This window comes from Meriones unguiculatus, chromosome 2 (genome assembly GCF_030254825.1).
Source record: "Meriones unguiculatus strain TT.TT164.6M chromosome 2, Bangor_MerUng_6.1, whole genome shotgun sequence".
Taxonomy (NCBI): Eukaryota; Metazoa; Chordata; class Mammalia; order Rodentia; family Muridae; genus Meriones; species Meriones unguiculatus.
In genome coordinates, this window is record NC_083350.1 from 96,035,993 (window position 1) to 96,053,084 (window position 17,092).

Genomic DNA, 17,092 nt, shown 5'->3' on the forward strand with positions numbered 1-17,092 from the left:
TGGAAGTAGGAGGATATAAAAGGACCCAGTGGGGACAGGAGCTACACAAGGAGACCAACAAAGTCAAAAAAAAAAAAAAAAAAAAAAAGGCAGGACCCAGGAGGGGACTACAGAAACACACATATCAAACAATTAAACACTCCAAATTTTCACATGTTTTCGTATCAACAGTCACAAATTCTCACAAAAACCACAGTACTTGGTGTTTTCCGGTATTACCTATCTAACATATTGGTTAATCAAAATAACTGATACTCAGTGTTTTCATTCAAGCTAAGAAGCAATGGGCTTCACATTAAAACTGTCTTCAACAAGTAAAATTAAAGTGTAATATGACTGTATTTTAAATAAATCATACTGTAATATATTATGTTAATTTGAGAGTATGTATGTGTGTAGGCCACAAACATAATATTTTGACAATTATAAGTATAACCAGTTTTATTTTGTAATTCCAATATATTATTTTATTCAATTAAATAATTATTTTAAGAAAAGTTTCACAGACTTCGCCAGATGGTCAAAAAGGACCATTATTTTCAAACAGCCAAGAGCGTCTGACTGTTGATATCCTTCACAATTCAGTGCACATGCTTTTTAATTAGTAAACATTTTTTCTCATTGACCTCTGACAAAAGTTCCTGACTAGTCTCTTTTTTTTTTTAATGCTTCTTCCAGTCTTTCCTCTCATTTGATTAGTACTGACAGTCTTTGATTTCCTATGACAAAACTTGCCACAGTTGGGGTTTCATCTTCAAGTCTTCTCTCACTCTTTCACCAGTCAGAAACCTGGCTTGTGGATGCCACTTCCTCTGCCTCACTTGTGCTTTGACGGCATATTAATGGCATGCATGTGCCGGTTCTTGAGGAGTGCTATAAAACGGAGCCAAGTTTTATGGGGGAAAGCACAGTGATAAAGACCAGAAAAGAGAACAACTCAAAGAGCTTTGGAGAGAAAGGAGAGGTAGAGGTAGGCTCTGCTGGTGGAATATGGATCTGGTTCATAGGGAAGGTAATCCCAGAGCTAGATATTTTTTTTATATTTTATTTTTTTATATTAATCACAGGTCATTCATTTGTATCCTAGCCATAGCCCTCTCCCCGTTTCCCTCCCAATCCCACCTTCCCTTCCTCATCTCCTCCCTGCCCCCTTCCAAGACCACTGATAGGTGAGGTCCTCCTCCCCTTTCACCTGACCCTAGCTTATCAGGTATCTTCAGGACTGGTTGCAATGTCCTAATCTGTGGCCTAGCAAGGCTGCTCTTCCCTCAGTGGGGGGAGGGGGGCAGGGGGGAGGAGGTCAAAGAGCCAGTCATTGAGTTCATGTCAGAAATAATCCTTATTCCTTTTACTAGGGAACCCACTTGGATACTGAGCTATTATGGGCTACATCCAAGCAGGGGTTCTAGGTTATATTCATATATGGTCCTTGATGGAGAAACAGTCTCATAAAAGACCCCTGTGCCCTGATATATTTATTTGATCCTTGTGGAGTTCCTGTCCTCTCCAGGTCATACTAACTCCCCCTTCTTTCATGCACTCTGCCTAAAATTTGGTTATGAGTCTCAGCATCTGCTGTGATACACTGCTAGATAGAGCTAGAGGCCCTCTGCGGTAGGCTCCTGTCCTGTTACTTGCTTTCTCCTATGCTAGATTTTAAAGACAATAATGAGAAGGTAAAAGCAAGTCAAGTATAGAAACAAGAATGCGCGCAAATGAGTAGAACTGCCTAGCAGACCAGAAAATCCTGTCGCCAACTGGACCATGGAAGAGGCGCTTAGTCAGCTGGGTGGAGGAGCAAGACTCCAAGTGTCAGAAATGGGAAAACCTACCTGCCAGGGAGAGGACTGCGCAGATGGAGCTGCGAATGGGGAGTAATGTCTGAAAAGCCACAGTCAAAATCAATCATCACTGAAGAAAATTCTGAAATACAGGGATGAAATAAAATGCTATTTTTCAAATGTAGCTACTACAGTCTCACTCTTTTCAGCACTCCTTGTTTCAGATTTTGATATTATATTGCATGAACAGTTTCTCAAGGTGATCTTCAGCTAGCTGCTAAATTGCTCTTCTAGCTGCTACAATTACCTTGAAATTGCCAATGGCTCATAGTCACTTTTCATTACTGTCATAGCATATCTGACATAAACAACTCACTTGGTTGTTTTGGCTTATGTTGCTGGCGCTTTCAGCCCTCTGTGGCAAGCCCCTCACATTAGAGCATCTAAGAAGCAGAGAGACAAGAACGTCCGTGCTTGAAGGCTTACTCCTGTGCCTCTGGTATTCCACTTAGATCTCAAGCCTTTGGTTTAATATCACCCACATTTAGGGCAAATGCCCCATGCTTGTGAATACTAGCTGTAAATGCCCTTAGTGTACCCAGAACTACGCTCTCCTTATATCGCTGATGCCTCTCTGTCATGCTAGGTTGACAAGATGAACATCTTACTCATGGAAAGACAAGATCCATTTCAGCTACTCTGAAGGCAAAAGCACCTGTGTGGTAATGTAGCCACCACAATGCTAGGCTTTATCCTTTCTCTCTAAGAAAAGTATCTTTTGGCTTTAAGTCTTGGACCTAAAGATTTGATCAGTGGTGATGATGCACTTCCACTGAAGTATTTTCTCGGGTTTAAGTAAACTGTACCACTTTGAGGTGCTTATCAAAGTTTTGAATTTTCAAAGTTCACTTAAGATTTCTCCCCTCACTTTTATTTTCAATTTTTAATATTTTTATCTAAACATTGTTATTTCACACAATGACTAAAAATTTGTATGAAGCCTAACCACTCCTCTGGAACAACCTATGTCCAGGTCATTGTGGTCTAATGCTTGATATACCTCATAGTTAATCACATTCCTTTCTTCCTTGACTAATCATTGGTATTTGACACAGATAACAATTGCGTCACATATCAAATGCAGTTTTCACTTGGTTTCTAGGTCAGCACACTGTCTAGGCCCAGCAAGAATATTTTTAATAAACCCACCTGTATGTAGTCTATATAAATACACTAACAATAATAAAGTAGAGGAGTCATTCCTACTGTGATAAAAAAATGCCTGCTGGATTTATTGAGAAAGTTCATCAATAAAAATGGATTAAGAAAAGAAAATTATTAAATGAATGTCAGAAAAAGGGAGAAAAACAAACACATGTAGATAACATTAATGATGTATAAAACTCAAAACAATTACCCGAAAACAACTAAAAACAATGGGAAATTTAACAAAGTGGTACTAGCTCCTTTTCCTATGCCATGATCAAGTATCCAGCAAGAATTAAATTAAGGAAGGAAGAATTAATTTTGGATCACAGCACAAGGGGATACAGCTCATCTCAGTGGCAAAGGCGCAGCAGGAATGTGAGCTAGCTGGCCACACTATATGCCCAGGCAGGAGGAGACAGCAGACCAGAAGTGCTGCTGGGCTAAGAAATCGCGAGCTTGGCCCCAGTGACCAGTTTCTCCACTGAGCCCTCATTTCAAAGCCTGCCTTCACATATGCCTATGGGAGACACTATACCTTTACATCAAATGTAGTCATTACAAGATAAAACTCAGTATTTCACCATATTGCAGCAATAATGAATTAGAATACATTCACGGAGTCCTTCAGTGAGTATTGAGGTTTGAATGAGAAATGACTTTCACGGTATTATGACTTTGAAATCTTGGTCCTTTGTTTTGGGAGGTAGTTGAGCATTTAGGAGGTAGAGCCTTGCTGGAGGAAATACAGTTCCTGGACATGGGCCTTAAGGGATTATAGCTTCACCCTGCTTCCTTTTGTACATCTCTACTTCCTGTGTATGGATAAAAATGTTGAGATCAGTAAGCTTCCTGATTTAGCTGCCTTCCTTGCTATAATGGAATCAATCCTCTGGAACAGTGCCACAATAAAGTCTTTCTTCCTTAAAACAAAACAAAACATATTACTATTTAACACACTGAAAACAGTATGTCAATAAACACATTACTAACAGCATGTCAATAAACATTACCTAAGAGTTAAGGTCAATAGGGATGTGCAGAATTTTGAAGAAAGCCACAATATTTTTATTAAAGGACATAAAATAAAAATGTTTTTAAATGGAGAACTATATCATGTTACCAACAAAGATTTAATATTATCAACATGTCAGTTTTCCCCCCAAACAAAAAAATAAACTCACTGCAGTCCCAGTGGGCTTGACGGTTTAGTTTTGGAAACTCAACACATGATTCTGAAGTTAATCTAGAAGAATATTTTTTTTTACTCATAGAAGTAGGAAAGGAGCTGAGAAGCAGACAAGGTGAACAGGAGTTGGAGGAGAACAAGAGTAAGGGGTGAAGATAATCATAGAACATCATATACATCTGTGTAGACTAATATATGTAATATCAAATATAAAATTAACAATAAAAATTACAGCAAAAAATAAAACAAAACTTTCAAATGACTGAGAAACATACATGCCCTATACCTTGAAGGAAAAGACATCTGTGCCTGAGGATAGCAAATACATCAAACAGTGCAGTTCTTCAAGATGTTTGGCGAGACACAAGTGCACACTCACTAACCCTGCTGGAGACAGCAGGACATATTACCCACACAAGGTTAAAAAGCTATCAAAAGAAACAAAACAACAATGGGAGACTCTCAAAGAAGATACAATTATATATCACCCAATAATTAAAATTGTGCCTTAGGAGGCAAATCATGTTAGAATGCAAGTAGGCAAAGCTTTTGTATATATTAATAAGAGCATATGAAAGATAGAAGGTAACAAGTATTAGGGGACCAGAATAAATTTATAAACTTCATGTGGCATTTCTGAAAATTGCAGAATTCTTAAAATTTACAAATATGCCACTTAGATCAGTTAATCTTAATAAAGTAATAATGGGCTTCTCAAAACAGACGTTTTGATGCTTGATTAGAAAATACCTGACTAAAAATGCCTCTCAATGGTTTCGCTAAGCATCAGTGAAAACTAAAAAAGAAGAAAACAACCTTTGATAAAGCGAGGAGAGACTCCTGTAACTTTGAGGTTACAAAATTTGAGAAGAACTGCCTGCAGAAAAGGTCAAAGGGTACAGTGGAACACCTACCAAGACATCTGTGACTGAGGACAGCAAATAAATCAAACAGTGAAGTTCTTCAACACAAGTGTGACACAAGGGGCAAAACCTGTTGGGGACAGTGGGAACAAGGTGTCAGAGCCTCTGCGGGTGGGGGTGGTGTGGCTTCTGTGACCTCTCTCTGACTGGGAAGACCATAGAGGCGGTGGCGCTGAGCAAGGAAACATTACTCATGTCAAGAAGCAATGTGGCTTTGAAGCAGGGTGAAGGAAGCGGACCTTAAATTATGAACAGCTCGGCAACTGAGCTCTGCAGAAACAAAGGTGCAGGCAGTGCACCCACGCTGAGCCCTGAGTCATGAGGGGCTCAACTGTGAGCTAAGGAGAAGGGCTGCTGGCCTGGAGGGCTGTTTCACTCTCCCCTTGAAGGAGCCTCATGCAAACAACTAGAAACAGCCACTTCCTTCACAAAATGTAGAATAACCCCCAACAGGACAGTCCGGTGGCTATACAAAGGTACTTTCAGGAGTAGCAAGACTAGCAAGGGAAAACGAGGGTCAGATGAACCCATCCCAGGAAGATATTGCCACTGAGAATGTGAGGGGCCTAAGGAATCAAACGCAGACACTTGAAGGATAGAAAATGTGAACTGGCTGACTCAAAAAACAAACAAAAAAAAAAAAAAGAAGAAGAAAAACTAAATCTATCCAAACTATCAAATTCACAGTGGGCAACCCAATCTTTGGGCTGAGTGCACACCAAGTAGAAATTAAGAATTAAAAAGAAAGAAAGCAGGCCAGGCATGGTGATCTTCAGTCCAGTGCAGGCAATATGGAGACAAGTGGGTCCCTGGGTTTGCTGGCCAGTAAGCCCAACCTACTTGGTGAGTTCCAGGCCAATGAGAGACCCTGTATCAAAACAAAAACAAAAACAAAACACAAGATATTTTTTGAAAAATGGCTCTGGCCTCTACACAGATGTACCTATGTTCTTGTGCCTCTGAACCTATAGGAACACACATACATACTATACACCAAAAAAGCACGGAGAAATAAAACATAAACACACATCTCGTTAAAATTTAAATGTATGGTTTTCTTGGTAAATAAAGACATTTGGTAAAATTCAATATTGGTTCTATATCTTTAATATGACCAATGGCCAGCATGATGTTTGGTGGGAGAGCCTTGGGAGTATCCTCCACCACAGTCAGAATGTGACTACAATATCACCAGCAGCAGCAGCCTCAGCAGAAGCAGCAGCAGCAGCAGCAGCAGCATTTCATTCTTCATTTTTAGAGACTTTCTATGTTATAACCCTGCTTGGTCCTCACAGTAATCCTAAAGATAGGTCAAAAAAAGGTTGTTTTTTCTTTTTTCCTATTTACAACTATGCATTCAAACTTTTTTTTGAAGGTACTAGCCTATTCTCTAGGGCTGGACAAAAATAAGAGATGTAAAAATTGTAGGATAAAAAGTGTGTAAGATAAAAAGTGTGTATTTGATTAGGAAATTATTTTATACTGGAGTTGGAAATCATGTGGAATGAAGGGTATTCTCATGGAACACTCTGTTAGTTCTCAGGACACACTGTTGATGAGAGCAAACCTGGAGGGCTGGACAGATGAAATGGCTCAGTGGCTAAGAGCACATACATCTGCTGCAGATGACCTGGGCTCGGTTCCCAGCACCTACATCAGGCAAGGCAGCTCTCAACTGCTTGTAACTTACCAGAGAACCTAATACTTCAGCCCCACAGGCACACACACACACACACACACACACACACACTTAAAAATAATAAAAATAAATCTTAAAAAAAAAAGAGTAAACCTGGCCCCTTTCCATTGTCTGTCTTGACTTGTATTCCCTCCTGAGAGCTGGTACTATGCTTTTTAGACTTTCAGGCTCCCACATTGAAAATTGAATAAAGCTCTTGTTTACAAATTGCTCAGCCTTGAGTTTTTCATTACAAAACAGAAAACTAAGATAGTCCATTTACTGATAACTGGAGAGACATAAATTAGAGCTCAAAAGTCATCAAGGAGGAGGAAGCATGACAAATATCCTAGGTATGTAGTTAGGCCACCTGAAAACTTACGCTTTAAGAGATAGCCTCAATTAGGAGATGAGCTTTCACTATACACTGATCTCGATTCTTGAATCAGCTCAGTGTCAAGCTAAATTTAAATAGACTTCTTACTAAAAGCCAAGAAAAACATTCTCTAAATGAAAGGAAATTGAAAGGACAGTATTCATATCCTCAAATGAGCTTCATTAATTTTTTCAGTGTTCATTATTCAGTTACAAATAAGAGTACAACAAGAAATGGAAACAAACAGCTAAAAGCCATAGAAAAATAAACAGAAATACTAGCGACCTGGACTTACTAATCTAGTTGTATTACACTTGTTTAAAGGGCCCAGTGAGATGGCTCAGCAAGCAAAGGTACTGGCCTCCAAGCCTAACATCCCTAGTTCCCGTCTCAGGGCCCACACAGTAAGAGGAGAGACCAATGCTCAAACACCCTCGAACCTCTCCTCACCCACTGAGACATATGTGTATATGCACATATATAAACAAATAAATGTGATAAAAAGATGTAAACAAAAAATAAATGTAAAAGGCCTTAAAATATTAAATGAATCTACAAGTAAATTAACTGCATAATGAAACAAATTAAGATGAATAGATGCATTCTAGATGGCAAACCAATTATTGATCAATATATTATACAAAATTACCTAGCATGCCAAGAGGAAAATAGTGACTCACAAATAAAAACAAAGAGGCTAATAAATGCAGATTCCAGAATTACAGCAAATGGTGTTAAAAGAGATTATAACCATGTTCAAGTACTGAGAGCTAATCTCTCTCACGTAGTAAGAAAACATATTCTAAAGGTCTAGGGGTTCTTCCAATATAAGAGAAATCCAAAAAATACAAATAACTTGCTGAAAAATGATGAAACTCTTTAAAATATCCAGAGAAAAAAATACACAAGGTAAGCAAGGGAACAAAATTAAAGACTTTTCATTAAAATTATATAAGCTAAAAAGACAATCGCACATCCTTCAGTAGCTAAGAAAGAAAAAAAATCTATCAATCTAAGTTTCTGTACCCAGTAAAATTAACATTCAAATTTAAGAGTAAAATTAATAAGGGTAAAATTAAACCCATACAAATTTTGAGACTTTCTTGTGAGAGGTCTGTATTAAGTAGACATTCATGCGTTTCAGCAGAAAAGAAAATGCTGCATGGGAACATGTATCTACAAAAGCATCATAAACAGCGAGAATGTAGATACATACAAAACATTCTTTAAAGTTTTCTTCCAATCCTTTGTTTTGTGTGTTTAACTTGGAGCAAAGTAGAAGCCAGGAAACCAGAAAGGTGCATTTGGGGAATGTGCTTAGAGAGAGGGTGGTAGATTATAAATTAAAGTTGTGAGGAGGAATTCTGGGGGAAGAAAGACTTAAACAGGGAGAGGATTTTAAGGGACATCAGGGGCCGAAGGAGAAGACTAACCCAAAGGAAGGAAGTTTGAAAGCCTTTTATCTCACAAGCCAACTTAAAAAAAGAAAGTGTAAAGGTAGTAGAAGATGTGAGATGAAAGAAGAGAGGGAAATACGGAGGGTTAAAGGATTAAGCCATAATGGGAAAAAGGAGGCGTAAATGAGGGCATTCACCAAAACTAAGGCTCTATTGAAAAAGCCTTATGGAAACCCACTAATTAGTAAATCAATTTCAAAATACAACTTTAAAAATGTAGTTTGAGTGGAGCTACTCAGCATAGGTGGAAAATACTGCTTTCAGAAGGTCTGGGATGCTAAATGAAAATCACAACACAAGACATGGTGTACGTTCCTAGGATTCGCTGGTCAAGGCGTTCCCACAGAGCTCCAAAACAATGCAGGCTATCGCCACTGTCCAAGCCACACAGCATAGCCACACAATAAAAAACAAAACAAAACACCTATTGTTGAAGATACCAAATACCTTGACTACAGGACGTAGAGGAATCAGTCTCAACCCACCAAGAAAACTCCTCTCCACTGGCTAACTTTCATAATGCCAGAAAGTGTGATGTAGGTCACAGAGGACCCTGGCACAATAGGGGCACAATAGGGGCATGACTGTTATGGAAGCAGCTAGCTGCTTTCTGAATGAATCTGAGACCTGCTCCATGAGGGAATTTCAAGTGTGGTATGATAATCTTCCCAAGCACTCGACCTGGGAAGTCATAGGCCCTAGGATAGAACCTGCTATTAGTTTGCTAAACAACCGTGTTGTCAAGTTGCCATCTCGATCTTTATGGTTATATCCGTAGACGTAGGCTGCTCTTGGTGGAGAGACAAGTAACTAGACAAAGTGCTGAAATTGGGTGCTCAGCCCTAAATGGGCACATCTTTATTAGCCCCACTTCCACCAAGGCTCAGTTAACTAACATCACAGATAAGGAGGCAGAAAGAACACAAGAGCGGAGGGCTGGGGAGAGGTGGCAGGAAGTGCTATCTTCTACACATGACATCTTAAACTCCTTTCATAATAGTATTCCCAAAGGGAACAGGATTTCACTAACATTAGAAAGTAAAAGAAACCTTTGTTTTAGAAGTTCAGATAGCAGTGTGCCAGGCACTTTTTGGCAGTCCCACCATTAATTCATCATTGCTCCCACAGCTTCTTTCTCCTAGACTCGTCAATGTGAATGTTGCAGCCCACGAAGTTCTGTATCCCCAGCCTTACTTTGCAGGATGATTGTAACCATCCTGCAGAAGCAGACTGTTTATTCTTGTCATCTGGTGTGAGCCTCTGCCATAGCCTACCATAGATAAGGAGCTTTTATCAAAGGCAGTATATGTCTGGGCTCAGAAAGAGGACACTTCTTCTCCTTCTGGTCATGTGCACAGCGTGCATGGTCTGTTGTTTGCTGAGCAGGAAATGAACACTTTGATTCTAGGTCCTCTGCCTCCCTCCTCTCCTCTCTCAGACCAAGAACTCCTTCTCAGGCTCTTGCGGTAAATATTACCAGATGTAAAAAGGAGGGGGAAAAAACCTCCCAATTTCCTGGCTCTGGCTTCAGATTAAAAGCACCAGCAGCTCATGTGAACTACCATTATGTATTGCACAGAAAAGGAAATAAAGGTGTTGGAGCTAAGTTAGAAGTCTACACTAACTGGACCAAAGCTGGAAGTGCAGCTGAAAGCTCCTAACTGTCACCAGTTCTGCAGATGACCTTGTCCACATTTGCGTCTCTTGGTAGAAGCCTTAATTATAAGATCCCCAATGTTACCCAAGTTTTTCTTAGCTTTAGGATATTTCAAATATGATGTTTCCACATCTCTGTGCTCGCTGTCACAGGTTGACACAGGTGCCACTTACCACAATTCTACGTGAATACACAGGTGGATTTAAGTCTTCAGATGGCCACAGTTCTCTACAAGATTGTAAGATGAGCTCTTGTGTTAACTTCAGGTCATTATACATAGCAATCCTGAAGTAAGGCTCAGCCTCCTCGTAAAGTTCATCATGGAGCAGAGACCTTACTGAGTAGAGGAGGATCGTAGAGAAAGCTTCTTAAAACTCTGTATCTGGGACCTGGAGAAGTGGATCACTGGTTAAGAGCATTTTATGCTGAATTTGGGGTTATATCTTTGTCTTTTGAACCAGTATCTACTAAACATGCTACCCCAAATAATTTTAGGCCCACTGACTGACTGCCTTAGATGTATAGCTTGAGACTCAGCAGGAAAATACAAAACACTAAGTGATACTACAAGTGTAACTTAAATCTAAGCTCTATAAATGATAGACAGCCTGAATTCATCCAGCTCCTGAAAACACCCTTGACAACTTTGACAGCAGACAAAGTAAATACTAGTGTCGTTTAGGTAGGAAGAATACCAGACAGGAGTCTGAGCTAATTGTGTGACCTTGAGCAAGCTACTTAACATCAGGCCCTTAAGTTCCAAGAGGGAAAATTCAACTTTCCCTGATTAACTCCCAGGACTTATTGAAGGATAAAATGAGATCATGAATGAGAAAACACTTTAGGGAGGAAGGGAAGATAAATCGCTCTCTGCAAGGGATAGGTATTATTTCAAAGTCCTGCTTGGGCCTGGGAAATATCAATCTTCTACACGTTACCAGCATGCTAGTGAGGCAGCCTGTGGAGATTTCAAGAAGCCTGTAGGATCCAAGTTAGGCAGCTCATTGCTCAGGCCGATTAGGCAGAGAGGGGAATTTTTGATTCAGAAGAGCATCTGCTTGTGATTAAAGCTCAGAGGCATGAGCCTGAACTGAAGGCCATGCTTCGTTCGGAAGGCTTCATAGCCACGGTCCCAGTTGTAAAACAAATCCCAACCTTTTAAAGTGGATATGAAAGGTAAACATGAAAGTATTATTCTGGAGTTTCAAGAAACAAAATAACTCTTTTTTAATATACCACACAACACACACACACACACACACACACACACACAAAGGAAAACAACAGGCAGAGGCTAATAGAAAAGTCCCTACACAATCACCAAGACAAAAAGCTCAGAAGAGCTTGCCTGTACTCTGTTAATTGCAAAATATCTTTGCAGAGTGGGCCTCCCTGGCACCCACTCTTAACATGCTCCTTCTTTAAAGTTCAAGTTTGGTCAAGGGAGGAAGAAAGATAGGAGGGAAGAAAGGAAAGAAGAAAGAAAGAAAGAAAGAGAGAGAGAGAGAGAGAGAGAGAGAGAGAGAGAGAGACAGACAGAAAGAAAGAAAGAAAGAAAGAAAGAAAGAAAGAGAGAGAGAGAGAAAGAAAAAATAGAAAAACAACAATACTAAAATCTTTATCCAAAATTTACTATTCGTTTGTTCTGTGTCAGAGATCTGACCACAGTCAAAGGAAATGTGTTCACTATAACTGAAGACACATTAGGACCTGAACAAAAACTAAAGTTCTGTGCCAGATGGAAGAAAAGTGACCAGAAGACGTCCAAGTGGGTCAGGTGAGGGAGATGTTCTGAGAAAGGTTAGGAAGAGGAGACAGAGGGGATCTGAAGGTTCTCATTAGGGCTGTTTCATGAGAATGTGCAATTTCAATCACGCAAGAGGAGCTCAACGTGCACTTAGAGTGAAAACCTGAGGGAGGATCTGTTTAAAGATATAAAAGAAGGGCAGACTAGACGTCTAAGGTAGGTCAGACTCTACTCAGTGAGCTATAAATTTCATCTGAAGGTACATGACTGAAAAACATCATGTTCTACACCAGGGGAAAATCCTGGGTTTTATGGGGAACATTCAGAAGATATCCAGAGAACTGGCTATGTGAACAGCCTGGCTGGGTTAACTTCCATCCTTCTAGAAGCACTTGAAGCAAATGTAGGGAGTCTTGTGACTGTGTCCAAAGCAATGGAGTAAAAGGCGAAAATAGAGGCGAAAGTTTCCTGTATGATAGACTTAAAGGCGATCTCATACAAGAGCAGTACCCCAGGCAGCAGAGCACCGGGCATGTGGAAGCACCCTCTTGCCAAAGGAGAAGCTGCAGGCATTTCTAGTTGGTTGGAAGGGCTTTTGCTTTTTGTTAGAAAATGGGTGTCCACCTTTAAAGTAAATCACCACTAGCCATTCCATCTACCTTACAGAAGCCACCTCTCTGGGCATTTGATAGACTAAGAATATACGATTATGAGAGGAACTTAGAAAGGTCCTAAGTTCTAGTTCCAAGTTGGTCAGCCCCACACTATGGTGGGATTTTAAATGGGACATTTATCTTATGGAAACCTGCAAAGTAGAAATGGGGAGAAGGGAAGATGATCTTTCTCCAGGGTATCTTCCCGCTATAACAGTCTATGGTTCCAGTTAGCATGTAAAATAATTGAAGAAGTTTGGAAGGCTATACATCAAAACATTACCAGAGGGTACCTCTAGGGAGTAGAATTTGGGCTGAGGTAGACACAGTTGGAAAGAAAACAGAGAACATTTTCAGTAAGGAAAAATACAGGGGCAGAAGGAATTTTTTTTAAATGAACCATTAAACCAGGAAAAGTTCCAGTAAGATATAAAATAATAAAGTGTGGAAGTTCAGATATCAAAATACTTCTTGTAGTTGGAGTCTTAGCATGTAGTAAAAAGAATGAAGGGTCTTGGCTATGAGTCTCAATATCTCCTTTGATACCCTGCAGGGTAGAGTCTTTCAGAGGTCCTCTGTGGAAGATTCCTGTCCTGTTCCTTGTCTTCTACTCCCAACATCTATCCTGCTTGCCCTTCTGAATGAGGATTAAGTGTCTTCCCTAGGGTTCTCCTTGTTGTTTAGTTTCTTTAGGGCTATATATTTTAGTATGTTTATTCTATATTATATGGCTAATATCCACTTATAAATGAGTGCATGTCATTTATGTCTTTCTGCTTCAGGGTTACCTCACTCAGGATGATCTTTTCTAGTTCCCACCATTTACCTGCAAATTCCATGATTTCCTTGTGTTTAATTGCTGAGTAGTATTTCTTTGTGTAAATAGATAAAATTTGGGCAGAGTGCCGGAATCCTTATGAAAAAAGAGGGAGATAGAAAGACCTGGAGGGGATAGGAACTCCACAAGGAGAACAACAGAGCCAAAATACCTGGGCCCAGGAAGTCCTGATACTCCAACCAAGGACCATGCATAGACAAGACCTAGACCCCTGTTCAAAGGAAGCCCATAGCCTGCTCAATTTCCAAGTGGGTCCCCTATTAAAGGGTACAGGAGTTGTCTCTGTGAACTCAGTGGCCGGACCTTTCATCACCTCCCCACCCCGGGGGGGGGGGGGTGCAGCCTTGCCAGGCCACAGAGAAAGATGATGCAGCCAGCCTTGATGAGACCTGATAAGCTAGGGTCAGAGAGAATAGGAGGAGGTCCTCCCGTATCAGTAGACTAGGGAAAGGGTATAGAGGAAGAAGAAGGAGTGTGGGTGAGACTGGGGGGAGATGAGGGAGAGGGCTGCAGCGAGGATACAAAGTGAATAAATTTTAATAAATAAATATATAAATAAGATTAAATTAAAAAAAAAAAACAATGAAGGGTCTTGGAAGAGACAGCCACAGAAGGATTTACTTACTTGTCTTTGCTCTTGTCCTGTTGGGAAGTCCAAGGGAGATCATTAGAAGGCATTCAATTCCATCTAAGTCCTTATCCATCAGGGACCAACCCTCCTTGCTCTATGACAAAGGAGTGGAAGTATGGCCACCCAAGGACTAATCCTTCAGCTCCCTATGAAGCACACAATCTGGATTTCTTGTCTGATGTGGAGGAAGGCAGAGCTCATCTGCCCTGCACTCACTGTGCTATTTTCCCTGAAGATTTCAGCATCATCAGTGGGGCCTTGTGTTTCACGTTGGCTCCCCTCTATCATCACCAGTTTCTAGGGCTGCAGATTTGTCATCTGAGCTATTTTAAAAAGCCAAAGACTGCTCAGTTGGTTTTATAAGAATGAAGACCTGGACTCTGTCCCCAGAACCCATGTTTAAAAATAAAAAAAAAAAGCAAAAAGCAAACAAACTGAACAAACAAAACAAAACAAAGCAAAACAAAAAAGAGCATGTTGGTTGATATTCCCAGAACTAGAGAAGATGAAATGGGTGATCCCTTGGGCTTGCTGGCCAACCAGCATGGCATAACCAGGAGGGTGGATGGCTCCTCCGTTTTCAGGAATTTTCTGTAATTATCAGTGACCCTGTCAAAAGGACCACCAAATGCACCATTTCTTTTTTATGGAAGATCTGGCTGCAGCTGTACAGCTAATGGCCTTTGTTGGCCTTAAAGTCTTTGCCAACTACAAATTTTCAGTGTTCCAATGAAAAGTGTAAGTTCTAGATTAATCATTGTGTGGTATCCCTGGAGATCATAGTAAGTTCACTAACAGAAGACCCAAAGAAAACTCTGGCATTTAAAAAAAAAGCAAAACAGAGACTGGAACTCCAGTTCTACAACGACCTCTTGGAGCCACAGTGTTGATTTTGCAGCATAAAGCAACTTCCAGTGTCTAGTTCCAGACTCAAAGTTTCTTTCTCCAAACTCTCACTTCCACATTCTAAGACATACAGACTGGAAAGAAACTGATATCTCAGAAACCAAAAGAATAGTCCCACACAACTGTAATTCCAACATTCACAATGCTGAGGTTAGAAGACGGGGAGATTGGAGCCACCCCGCACCACAAAGCAAGACCTTGTGTCAAAACTAAATAAATGAATAAAAAAACAGTAAATGAGTAAAAAAAAAAAAAAAAAAAAAAAAAAAAAAAAAAAAAAACAAAAAACAATAAATGAGTAAAAAAAAAGGCTCACCACTATGTTTCCTTCGGATACAGCTCTAAGCTGCAGTAAAAGTGCTTCATACTCTTTCCTATTTACTTCACCCCAAGCTTCATCCACAAAGCTGTGTGCAAGAACTTATATGTGTATAACTTGTAGAATAATGGTAGTGCTATTGGTGGTTGGAGCATTTGACTAGTGTGCATGAAAGCCCCCAGTTTCATACAAATGCTGCAAAAACAAAAATAGCGGTGGTTGCCTGTGGAAACAGAGGCAAGAGGAGGCAGAACACTGAAAGAGGTTTGAACGAGAACATTTGAATGGAAGACAATTCATTGCTTAGAGAAAGACTAAAGGAGAGATGGCTCAGAAGATTGCTCTTCTTACAGAGAACATTCCCAGAACCCATGTCAGACTCCTCACAGCTGCCTGTAATTCCAGATGCAGAGAATCTGACACCTCCTTTTGGCTTCTGTGAGTTTGCACATGCGCACACACATTTAATACCCACACATAAAAAACATCTTAAAAACAAAGTAAGAGTCCTAGATAAAGAAGATTTTCTGGATGTTTTGTTCTTGATAAAGGAAAAAAATGGCATAAAAAGAAATGTTCTGCTAGGAAGGGTATCCTTTTAAACCAGTTGAAAATTGGTTTAGTCTGAAGATGTAACTGGAAGACTTGCCTGCCATGCAGAAGGCCCTGTCTTCCCCCAGCACTGAGGGAAAGAAGCTTACAGGAGAGATTTATACGTCTCTATACATTTGTGTATCTGCTGAGACTTCTGCCTCCAGTCACTGAAAAATTATTTATAGAGTTCACGGCATCTCTACTGTAAGTGAGGGGTGGCACCAACAATACAGCTCTCCCTGTCCTTACTGTCTGAAAAAAAAAATCCAAGAAGTATAGGAAACCTGATAGAATAGGTTGGATAAAAATGTCCACAGGGATAGCATGTCCACAATATATGTGAGCCAAAAATGCCCCATTTTTAATGTGATATCTCATTGCCCCAGAGGCAGAGGAATGGAGACAAGAACATCATTGAAGTCAGCTTTCTGGTCCACCCCAACACCAGCTGCTTTAAAATACATGTTGGACAAAGGGCACTGTAATTTACAAGTCTTAACTCTACAGTTTAACACACTCAGAATCCACTAATGAAATTACTGTTCTGATAACACTACAGAGAGAAGACCCTGAGGCACACGTGGCTGCACACTGTCCTTGTCTAACTTCATGTCCCTTTTTACAGAGACACCAAACCCACAGGAACAGAAATGAATGGGTTTTGTATAACCACGACCTTTTCCTAGAGCTGAATTATTTGTTCTCAGAAATTCAAACCACTTCACTATATCCAAGCAGGCCAAAAAGTTCACAGGTAGAGTGAGCCAGAGTCTGGTTTGGTTGTGGGAGCCAAAACACGAGTCTACCCAATTGAGCTGACTGGACAAATAGACAAAAGAAATATTGAGTTTATATATGTGTATGGAATGGGCCATGTACTCTTGTGTATGTGGACACTGAGGCTGACAAAGGAATGACAGAATTTTTTCACTGGCTTCTCTTTTGCTTGGCTCTTCTTTACTGTTGGAAACAGAGCAGCAGTACTAGATCCTAACCAACTTTATCAATCTCATTTCTTGACAAGCAGGAGTAGAAATTATAGAGCACTTTTTATTAATAGAATATCCTTTTCAAAAGTGCAATACAAGTATATATGTATACATATATATATAGGGGATACATAGGTACAGATTTAGA

The 17,092-nt window shown here is 40.1% G+C and overlaps 1 long non-coding RNA gene across 3 annotated transcripts; it reads right to left on the bottom strand.

Annotated features, from left to right (window-relative positions):
• Positions 1–580: 580 nt before the first annotated feature.
• LOC132652419 (uncharacterized) lies at positions 581–14,452 on the bottom strand. 3 transcript variants are annotated; one of them, XR_009589975.1, is made up of 4 exons: positions 14,131–14,452; positions 10,441–10,656; positions 5,091–5,967; positions 581–3,802 (listed from the first exon to the last, which is right to left on the bottom strand). It is a non-coding gene; the product is annotated as an uncharacterized LOC132652419 (long non-coding RNA). The 3 variants fall into 3 exon arrangements; XR_009589974.1 differs by having other exon boundaries at positions 581–873; positions 1,833–5,967; XR_009589973.1 differs by having other exon boundaries at positions 581–5,967.
• Positions 14,453–17,092: the final 2,640 nt, after the last annotated feature.